The sequence below is a fragment of the Mesocricetus auratus genome, unplaced genomic scaffold, assembly GCF_017639785.1.
Source record: "Mesocricetus auratus isolate SY011 unplaced genomic scaffold, BCM_Maur_2.0 Super-Scaffold_100676, whole genome shotgun sequence".
NCBI classification, from domain to species: Eukaryota; Metazoa; Chordata; class Mammalia; order Rodentia; family Cricetidae; genus Mesocricetus; species Mesocricetus auratus.
This window is the reverse complement of record NW_024429266.1, coordinates 5,086,912-5,097,860: the sequence shown is the minus strand read 5'-3', so window position 1 is coordinate 5,097,860 and position 10,949 is coordinate 5,086,912. Positions and strand designations below refer to the sequence as shown.

General features: G+C 53.4%; 1 protein-coding gene across 1 annotated transcript in view; it reads left to right on the top strand.

Moving 5' to 3' along the window:
* Positions 1-472: 472 nt before the first annotated feature.
* The window catches only part of Ptpn14 (protein tyrosine phosphatase non-receptor type 14), a 125,100-nt gene continuing 114,623 nt past the window's right edge, over positions 473-10,949 (top strand). The window contains exon 1 of the mRNA XM_040737384.1: positions 473-601. The gene's annotated coding sequence lies outside the window, so the exon portion shown is untranslated. The remainder of the gene's footprint in view (positions 602-10,949) is intronic.

Below are 10,949 nucleotides of genomic sequence, written 5' to 3'. Positions count from 1 at the left end.
GACTTTTCAGCGCTGGGCGCGCGTCCCCGAGGCTGGCGCGCGCCCTCCCCGGCCAGCCGCATTCCTAGCCCGCCCAGAGAGCGCCCCTCGCGCACTCCCCGCCTTCCCGGCCCCCGGAGCCGCAGCGGAGCCCAGCCCGGGGCGGGGGAGCGCGGCCAGCGGCGCCTGCTCGTCCCCTCCCACCCGGCCCCTTCCTCCGCCCTCCCGGCCGCTCGCGCTTCCTGGCACTCGGGCTCTCCCGGCGGCTCAAGTTCTGCACAACTTCTCGCCGCTGCCCAGCGCCGCGGTCGTGGGTCCGGGCCGGCTCGCTGCGCTCCGCGGCTCAGCCGTCTGGTCCCCCAGGGCAGGTCCTTGTGGAGCATCTGGCGCCACTTGGCCGTTGGCGGTCCCTTTCGGCGCCCCACCTCTCTGATCGCCCCGGCCCCCTCGCGCCGGACGGCGGTGCTCAGGTTCTTGGCCCTTTCTCTTCCTCGGTGCTCCCGGCGCGGCGGAACCCTCCCCGTGCCCTTCCTCTGCCAGCTTCTGGAAGCCAGTGGTGGGGACTCAGGCTCCCCGATGGTCCCCGCGTCGCACCCCGGGCACTCCCGGGCCATGTAAGCAGGTAAGCCAGCCGGGCGGGAGCAGATACTGGGGCAGCGCCTACTTGGGCTCGACGCCCGGGACGCCGGGGTGCGCGGCGGGGGCGCCAGGTGGCCGGCCGCCCGGCTTCTCTTCCCGTGCGGCGCTCGCTCGTCCCGGAGTGGGCTGGAAGGGGAGCGCGGTCTGCGACTCTGCGGTTCAGCCAAGGCATCGCCTCCAGCTCGCGGTTCTTTTTCTGCGCGCGGAGAGGGAGGGAGTCCCGGGAAGGGCAGCGGGCAGCTGGAGGTCCCCAGACCGCCGGGCAGCAGCCGGGGAGCCGACCGTGATGTCGTGGGTTCGAGCCGGGGGACGCAGCGCGGCGCCGTAACCTGGCCTCTGCTCCTCCTGCGGGGACTGGGTTTGGGAAGGGGTCCTTGTGCCCTTTCCCCGCCCCAGCCCTGTTACCAAACTCTGGGATCTCTGGGCTCCCTCTTGGGTCGGACAGACGCGCAGGGAAAACTTGAGGCCTCCATCACCTCAGACCAGATCTCCTCCGCCTAGAACTTTGCGGCTTCTGAGAGTGAGCAGCTCCTTTCCCACGTGACCTCACGTCTACTTTGCAATCTTTGCGAATGGGGGGGGGTCTCTTACCTTTTCTGGAGGGATCGACGATGTGCGCTGTCACTACCCCCTTGTCCCTCGTTCCTTCAGTTCTTGTCGCCCCATCCCCAACTACAGTTTGAGGAGATGGAGCGGTTTTGACATTAGTGGGTCTGCGGACTGGCTGTTACAGGGGTCCTGCAGGAGGTGAGAATGTATGGTCAGAATTTCCAAACATATGTTGATCTCCCTCATTCATTCAACAAACTCGCTGTCGAGGCTTCCACTCTGCTAGATCTCAACACGGGGGTCCGCAGAGCCCTGCAGGCGGCCCGTGGGCGGATGGGAGCATGTGCTGCCGGAGTCGGGCAAGGCCAGGCCCTGGAGGAAAGGGTCACCTGCGTCGTCGAGGGCATGATGCTGAACCCTGGAGTGCTTGGGGAACTGCATTCCAGAGGGAACAGCTTGGGCAAAGTGAGGGGCACAGACGGCGCGTGCAGGAAGCCTTGGATACCGTCCTGGTGGCTGGAGGGGCATGCATGGGCAGGCTGGCGCACTGCTGTTCGCATCGTTAGCCCCCACCCCAGCAGAAACGAAACCGGAAGTTTGCTACCCACTTCCCGTGGCCATGAGTAGCTTCCAGGGACCAAAAGCTTCCCCCTTTGGAAATGTCCCCTCTCCTGATGTCTCTCCTAGGTGGTTCTGGGGGGGGGCGGGGCGGGGGTGGTGACAGGTGTTATTAATTGATCCACTGGACCGCACTATCTATCCCAGTGAGGACCGTCCCACACCACCACAGAACCTTGTCCTGAGAGAGCTTTTGGCTTGGGCAGAACAGCTTGGGTCTTAGAAGTGACAGCTTGTTTTGTTTCACCTTTGGTGCTGGGGACAGAACCCAGGCAGGGCCTTATGCTCCACAGGCAAGCGCTCCCCCCTTCCCCCAGCTCCATAACAGCTTTCTTGAGCTGAACCTGGGTACCATGATGTCCTTTTACCCCGTCTGAATGTGTGGCAGGCAGTGCAGAATCAGCTCAAGGCTGTGGCTCTGTGTCTCAGGGTGGATGCTCGGAGAGTCATTGGTACCTCCCCTCCTGCCGTGGGGCTCCCTTTCCTTTCTCTGAACCCATGGAAACTGAAATCTGCCATCCTTGTAAGCAGGGCCTAGCACATCCTGAGAGATGTGACTATTGTCCTCTGTCACCTCTCTGGGGGGCCTTTTCCTGGGCTGAGGTGCTGTTCTCCCAGCTCCTAGTGGCTGCTCCTGGCCGAGATGCCAGATACCCCCCCCTTCAGATACCTCAGGCTGGCACATACCAGTGGCTCTCTGCAAACCTGGGGGTGTTTATTCAAGGCTTTCTTCCAGTCTGTCTCTGATCTCGAGAGCAAGCAGATCCACGATGGAAAGTCTGGAAGGCATGTAGCGGGAACCAGCCTGGGGGAAGTGTGTGCCAAGAGGCCCTTCCTTTCCTGCCTGGGCTCTGCCCGGGTTCCTCTGGTTGGTGTGCACGTACTCTTAGCGCCACAGCTAGGCAAGTTTGTGTGTCTGTGTTGCATGGTCAGTTGGGAGAGAAACACCAGTTAGGGAGACTGTTTTATTATTGGAGCACCACAAAGAAATTCAGTTTTCAGGAGAACTCTTCATCTCGTGGTCCACAGACCAGCCGAGGTCTAGAACTGTGAGGATATCCCTAGCACATGCTTTCTTATTGGATTAAGTTCCCACCAGGGATGCAAATATCAGCCCCTTCCTAGCAAATTGAGCTCACCTGGGTTCCCGAGTCTGGTCCCCTTTTGAAGAAGAATTTGGTCACATTCTTGCATTTGAGCTGTTCATTGCCTGGTTACCAAGTGCTGTGTGTGGTTTTCAAATCCACCCTGAGCTTTGGAACACTGCTAGGCACTTGGTTGGAGGTAAGGCAGGAGAAGAGATAAGATGAAATACTTAATTAGCCAATTAAGGAAGGGGGGGGGGGACACAGACACCCACGCTTCAGTAGGGAGGAAGTGTGTCTGAGATGAGCTTTCTGATCTCCCAGACTGAGTAAATGCATCTAATTTGCCCCCCTCCTACTCAGAAGGGCTGATTGAATGGTCCCAGGAGTGGGCAGAGCTAATAGCTGCAACCTTGTGGTGTGTGTGTGTGTGTGTGTGTGTGTGTGTGTGTGTGTGTGTGTGAGTGATTGAAATACAGCTAGATTTGAATTCCAGCTCTGCCATTTGAAATTTCCTTTGCATTTATATAAGTGGTGTGTATGTTTGTGGGCACACTTGCGGGAGTCAGGGTTGGGTCTTTCCCCATTGCTAGGGTTTCAGAGATCAAACTTACCTTTTCGGGGTTGGTGGCAAGCTTCCTTACCCACCGAACCGTCTGGCTGGCGCAGTACTGCTGCCTTTTAGGAGTGTGATGTTGGGCTGGCCTCACGGCCTTTCTGACTGTCAGTTTCTTCATCTGCAAGAGGGAGCCAGCAAGACATAGCTTGCCGGGGCGTCTGTGAGATTTCGGTGTGATGCTGTATACTGTACTGCCGGAGAGAGCAAGGCGGGATGGTGTTTGTGTGTCGGCGGCCTCGTATGTGTCCATGAATGTGTTCTTTGTTACTCCAGCGGGGGCCTGGGTTCACATGTGTGCCAACATACACATAGAGCTTTGTCCTTGGCTTTGCTTTAGACTACTGGCTCACAGCAAACATGAAGGCTGGCAGCCGCATGTGTCCCTTCGCCCTGAAGGGGTCCACAGTACCCCAGGCAGTAGGAAGTACCCCCAGGAAGAAGGCGGGTCAAAGACTCCCGTTTTGTCTGCTCTCTGTGACAAGGGCCTAGTGTGTTGTGCGGGGGTCTTTGCATTTCGAATGCTGAGACCGGGGTTAATTAAAGGATGTCGGGATCACTGCCTATGTTTAGCAAGGGTGCAGAAACTCGCTGTACACACAAAGGCGTTCCTCGGCACCTTCAGTTCCTTCTTTGAAGCCCCAATACAGAGTCGGCTTACGACAGCACAAGGCCGGCCACAGGTGGCTTGGATTTCGATGTTGCCTTTCATCCAGGAACCCTGCAGTATTTGGCAAACATGAACTCATTGATCTCCCCATCAACTTCCTGGGAGGGAGCCAGTGAAGAAAGGGACTCGGGCATCGCCAGGGGGACAGGTGTGTCCTTACAGCAGTATGGACTGTGACCACAAAGATTTGGGTAAATTGCACGCAAGCTGGGAAGGGTCAGGAGAGCAAAGCCTAGAAAAAATGTTAAGTTTCACCAAGATCTTTGCAATTGGGAGGAGAAAGGAAATTTATTCTGCGGTGCATTTAACATGCATTGCATGCACACTGGTTATGAAAATAAATTACTTGCGGTTTGGTGAAGCTTGTGCATGCATGGTAAGGATGGCCAAGTCTGAGTTGGGTTCTAATTGGGTATTGATTTTGCAGTCCCTCACTCCCTCGAATCAGATCCTCACTGTGAGGCCCCGGAGCTCACAGGGATCCGCCCGCCTCTGCCCCCAGAGTGCTGGGATTAAAGGCATGCTTCTCTGGGCTCTTCCCTTTTTTCCTTTGGGGAACTGTGTTTCCTACCTTCCCTTTCTGCCACGCTTTTGCTTGCTGTTGTTATTGGTATATTGGTGTTACATATGAAGTCTGATATGTGATAGTTTAACTTAATCCTCAGGCAGTTGAATTAGAGCCAGGCCAAGATTGCATCCTGAGCCTGGTTCCTCAGCCTGACCCAAGAGGCCTTTGCCATCAGAGATCCTGTATTGTAGCCGCCCACCCCACGAATGCTTACTGTCTGCCTGTAGGGAGAAAGGGTCCTGGTGAGAAAAAACAGAAAGGGGTAGTGTGGTGGCGATGTGGCCTCTTGGAGTTATTAAGTTTCCTTGTTGGGGAGCTGGAGAGATGGCTCAGTGGTTAAGAACACTTGCTGCTCTTGCAGAGGACCTGGGTTTGGTTCTTAGCACTCATGCTAGCTTCCAGGGATCAGACACCCTCTTTCTGGCGTCTGTGGCACCCCCATACAGATGAGCACGTACACACGTGTAAATATAAGTAAAATAAATCTTTTAAAATACCATCTTCACATTTGCAATGTTTGTGATTTTAGCTTGCAGCTGTATTCCCAACTTAATAGCCTTTTTGGGGACCACTGTCTAGATCTACTTTGACTTGCAGTACTCAACCTGTGGGCTGTGGCCCCTTTGGGGGGTCAAACGCCTTTTTCACAGGAAACACAGGCATTTACATTACTACTCAAAAGAGCAGCAAAGTTACAGCTATGAAGTGGCAATGAAAATAATCTTACGGTTGGGGGTCACCACTGCATGAGGAACTGTGCTAAGGGGTCGCGGCGTTAGGGAGGTTGGGAAGCACTGGCTTACAGGATTTTATCTCGCAGAGAAATGTTATTCATTGTTGAGAATAAGTGGGCGTTCCTCAGCTATGGTCAGTGTGAAGGTGTTTTACTTATACACAGTATGTTTTAGCTTACATATACTGAGTTTCTACTTTGGAAGTTCCTCTCTGGTTTCTTTTTTCTTTTTGTCTTTCTCACACCCCTTCCCTGCGTTAGCTGAGGCAGTGAGCCTGAAACCCTGGAGTGTGCTAGCCAACCGGGGGCTTCTGGAAACGTGGGTATCCCTGCACGTCCCCCCTGCACTCAGCTTTGCGGCAAGCTTGAGAGTTTCCCTTTCCAGGAGCTCCTGTGTGCTGCAGCCGCCTCCCCTGTTTCCTGAGCAAGGCACTCTGAGAGTGACTGAGCAAAGATGTCTGTCTGGTCTTGGTGTAGTCTCCCCTGGTCCTCAGGGCTTGCTGTGGCAGTTTCTCACTCGTTCACTGTGTGTGCGTGCATATATGCTTGTGTGTGTGTATTTATATACATGCATACATATGCACATATATGTATGCATGACATGTATGTAGAAATATTACATATATCATACTTTGTGCTTGCTTGTCTCCCAACATGCCATCCTTAGCACTGAAATTAGCGGCCTCTCAAAACCTCCAACCATTTCTCAAGACCTTTGAGGTGGGATCTCTAACATATTTCCAGCTTTATCCACCTCCAGCCCTAATGGTAGGGTTCCTGGTGTCCTGCCTTGCCTGGATTCTTCAACCTTTGTACATGCAACGACTGTGAATTCCATAGACAAGTTGTACACTAGGAACAACTGAGTTGCTTAGTAGTTTTAGCTCCGAGAACTCTCTATCCCTTCTGTTAATCTGTTCTCATTCAGGAAGGGCAGTGCAGAAGCATCCTTCAGCTTGCGCTCTATACTCCTGGTGTGTGTGTGTGTGTGTGTGTGTGTGTGTGTGTGTGTGTGCGTGTGCGTGTGCATGTGCATGTGCATGTGGAACCCAGAGGGAAAAGTAATAGAGATCTGCCTGCCTCTGCCTAATGAGTGCTAGGATCGAAGGTGTGTGTCACCGCACCCGGCTATTATTTTATTAAAGAGTGACAGGCTTATCATCCTGCTCATGACCAAAGCGACTTGCTTTACTCACAGAACTGAAATGAGTGGTGGTGATAACATCCTGGGCCTGTCCCCAGATCACAAGGTCGACTGTTGCCGTTATCTGTTCCCAGAGAAAGAAGGGTTAAAGGAGATCTCATGAGGTGCCTTTGTCACGAGTTACCTATAGATGGAGTGTCAGGTCCTCTGAACACAAACCCAGATAGACCCCTGAGGGCTTCAGATTTATATCCCGCTGTGCCTGGGCCTCTGGCAGGCCACAGCTGTTTCCTGAGCTGACTCAATATTTCCCACCGATGGTCATGCCTTTTCCTCGTTCCTACATCCCAACCCCGCCCATGCCTGCCCGAGTGGTCTCCTGGGCTTCAATCGCCACTTTCCCTGGGCTGGGTGTTGCTTTCCCTGGACTGGGGCCGGCCTCCCTGCCCTTGTGCTGGTGGCTTTTTATCCCTGATGATTCGAATCTTCCTTGACAGGCTCTCATGCTTTCCACCCATCAGCCAGGGAGCTGCAACACATCCCCTCCCCATCCCGCCTATCCCCCCCCCCCGCCTCACTTCTTCTGCTGTTGTTCACCTGGAGCTGGCTAGCTGTTCACCGCAGCGGCTCCTCCGCTGTGGCCGGCCATTCACGGCCTACACAGCCTTCTCTCAGGGAGTTCTGATACCCTTACTCTTCTGCTTAACCCTTCTTACCGTGTCATGCTCCCCAGGCATCCAGGTGTGTAGAAGGGGCTCAGAGAGACACTCCAGAGTGAGCGCCAAGCACGGCTGGGCGCACCAAGCTTGGGCAGCAGACGCCAGCACAGAAAAACGTGCTGTTGTTTTGTTTCCTAAGAAAACAGTTCGTTTTAAACGTCCCAGGAGCCGAGGGGATGGCTCAGTGAGCAAAATGCTTGCAGCCCAAACGTGAGAATCTTGAGTTTGAATCCCCAGCACCCACATAAAAAGCCAGACTCTATAGTGTGAGCCTGTAACCTAATGCCGGGGGTGGAGCATGGAGACAGGAGGATTCCCAGGACTCTCTGGCCAGCCAGTGTAGACTCTGATGTAAAAATAGGTGGAGGAAGAGGACCCATGTTAACCTCAGGTCTCTATAGGCAAGTGTCCACATGTATTGAGTACCTGCATCCACATGAACACACATACAAACATGCAGTCACAGCATGTATTTGTGTACACACACACACACACACACACACACACACACACACACACACACACACACAGACTGGCAGAGTGATCCAGGTTCTGCCTAGCAATTGATCCTTCCCAGCTGGTCTGGCTGGCCTCAGCCTCCTGGCTCCCTGTCACCCTCCTTCAGACATTATTTCCCTTGGTTGAAAGGCTGTTGATTTGCCTGACAATTTTGTTGTGACTTCTCTGAATTCTTCCCATTCATGTGTGTGTGTGTGTGTGTGTGTGTGTGAATATATATGTGTGTGTATGTATGTGTGTATGAATACGTACATATGTGTGTGAATATATATGTTAAATATTTTTCTCCTTTTTTGGGGGGGTTTGAGACAAGGTTTCTCTGTGGCTTTGGAGGCTGTCCTCTTGTAGACCAGGCTGGTCTCAAACTCACAGAGATCCACCTGCCTCTGACTCTGGAGTGCTGGGATTAAAGGCGTGCACTGCCACCTTCCAACTATTTTTCTCCTTTTTATCAGATCCTATGATAAACTACTTGGAAATAGATGGTTTTTTTCCGATGTTGACAATCTTTCCGGAATGAACTTAATTGTGCTTTAGTGTGTGTGTGTGTGTGTGTGTGTGTGTGTGTGTGATTTGTTAGACTTGATCCAGCTACTAAACAGTGTCTGTCTACCAATGGGAGGTTCAAGAATCCAGTAGTTCAGTTCACAAGGTTAGATGTTTTAAGGAAATGGAATAGGCATCGCCATGGTGCTCCCTTGCCCAGCCCCTCCCGCACTGCGGAGTACGCCCGGCCAGGAAGCAGCCTGTGCTGGGTAGTGACGTCTGCCACCGGTGCCCCTTGCTCTGGGATGGAGAAGCCTCAGGTCCTTCAGAGCATCTCCTGGCTGCCGTCTGTTTGTGTTAGTGGTCTCCTAGTAGTCAGAAGGGAGGAGGATGGGGTATTATTAGGGTTATGAAGGGTGTGCCTGCCCAAAAGACAGCAGGATTGGTAGAGACATGGGGAGATGGGGATCCTTGGTAGTTTACTCTCCGTGCTCTCTTTGGAGGTCACATTCCTAGGAGCCCCGTCCTGCAGTGGAGCTTCAGAGGGTGAGGGGGGACAGAGGCACAGGCGGAAAGCGGTGTAGGTGACGATAAGAAGCAGGTCTGACGGGGCACTTGAGACGCCCTGCAGAGCCACATTGGTTTGGCACTTAGCGCATGCAAGGACTCTGTCTAGCACTCTAAGTGGCTTGTTTCCTTGATCTTGACATTGCCCTGTGAACTAAGGATGTCACTGGGCTGTTACAGAACAGCGTAGAGAGGCTAAGTGACTCGTGGCAGATCCTGCAAACACTGTACAAACACTGGTCATGTATAACGCCATGCGGCACGGCGCAGAGACTAGTTGGAGAGCTGAGTGGGGATCTGGGCACGAATCCAGAGCTTGAGCTTTTAGACACTGAGATGACTGAAGTTTCTGAGTTTCCCGTTGCAGGGGCTAATATCATAGCAGGTAGAATAATTCTTAGCACGGTAAAAGGTTAAGATTTTGGAAACAACATGGTATGTATTGAATTAGCATAACAAGTAATGGTAAGCTAACAGCTGGCTGCTTGGAAGGGTGTGAATGCTAATGTACAAATGGGTGCTATGAACGATAGTATGTGTTTAAAATGACTAAGGGAAGGGGGTGAAACAAAGAGAAAACATTACCTAGAACCATCCACCGAATTCCTTCTATTCATTGAGTGACTTCCAGGGACTCTAGTTCTTGCCAGCATTAGAAGCTTCCATCTTGGATTAAAGGAAGACAGTACAGTAAGAGAGCAACCATCATCTCATCTCATTAGTCATGGCTACTTGTAAGTGATCCCCGAGGTATGCTTGTGGATGTCCCCTCCAGGAGACGTAGGAAGGGTCACTGGACCCTCAGCTGGGACCCCGGCTGCTCCAGCCTCAGCACCTGCCGGCCTGCTGTCTGTTGTTCTGCCCTAATTGCATGGGCATGTGCTAGACTGTATCACTCTCTGGAAGGTTAAACTCAGGGAGGAGGACTGCCGCTTGTGCTGCCGTGGAGAAGTCGTTACCCACGCTGGGGCAAGACTTCCCAGGGTGCAGTTGCTTTGGGGTTACCGTGCTCTGTAAGCAAGCCCAGGGTTCTCCAGGCTGAACGCGAGTGGAGCTCCTTTCCAGTTTATCACTGGTGCCTTTTCCAGGGAGAAGCGGACATTTGTTCATGTCTCCCCAGGGAAGGAGTTCTTAGTCAGCAGGATTATGACAACTGAGGCCAAACGGACTGGGGTGAAATGGCAGTGTGCTCATCCTTTCCTGCGTGCTGTGGCCCCTGGCCGTGGGGGCAGTTGCTTGGATCCTGCTCTGGAGGGTGAGATGTAGCTGAGGCAGAACCATCGGGAGGTGGGGGCAGCTTGGAGGTGGGTGGGAGATCCCAGGGTGGCCATTTTTTTTTCTGGTAAGGAGTGGCATTCCCGCTTAATGAATGGGGTTCGCTGTATTAGGTGGGGACTCCCTGAGAGTGGTTGGTGGCTTACAACAAACATTACGGTCCCTGAGAGTAAAACATAAGGAAGAGAGTGTTAACAGGCTGCCGTGGAGGCTGCGCATGGGTAATGAGATGCAGAACTGAGGCTGAGAGACAGCTGCCCGGAGGCCACCTGCTTGTTTCAGGGAGGCATTGCAACAGTAATGGGACATTCTGGACGTGCGACGGGTGGCCACCAACACAGACTGCAGTTGGAGAAGGAAAGAGACGGAGGAGTTGGCTTGCCACTTCTACCCGTCGGGGCCGGGCTAGAGATGCTCAGAGCACATTTCAGGCCTTTGTAACAGAGCCCTTCCTGGGACCCAGAACCTTGTGTCCTGTGGGAAGCATCAGACAGAGAGTAAAGACGAAAAATAAGTAAATGTGAGAGTGATGCATGATGTCCAGTCCTCCAGGCAAGATAAAACTGTTGGCCAGAGTAGAGAAAGAACGCTAGTCAGCAGAGGCATCGGGGCTACGATGGAGATTCGGTGTGGCATTGATGAACTTCACCCCTGCTGGCCACTGTTGGGGAAGGAACTTGTATGGGTAGAAACCACAGCAGCCTCTTCTGGAACCGGGCGGCCAGGGGCACCTGTAGGTAAGGGCCAGGCAGGGTGGCGCCTGGAAGCCCCTATTGAATTGT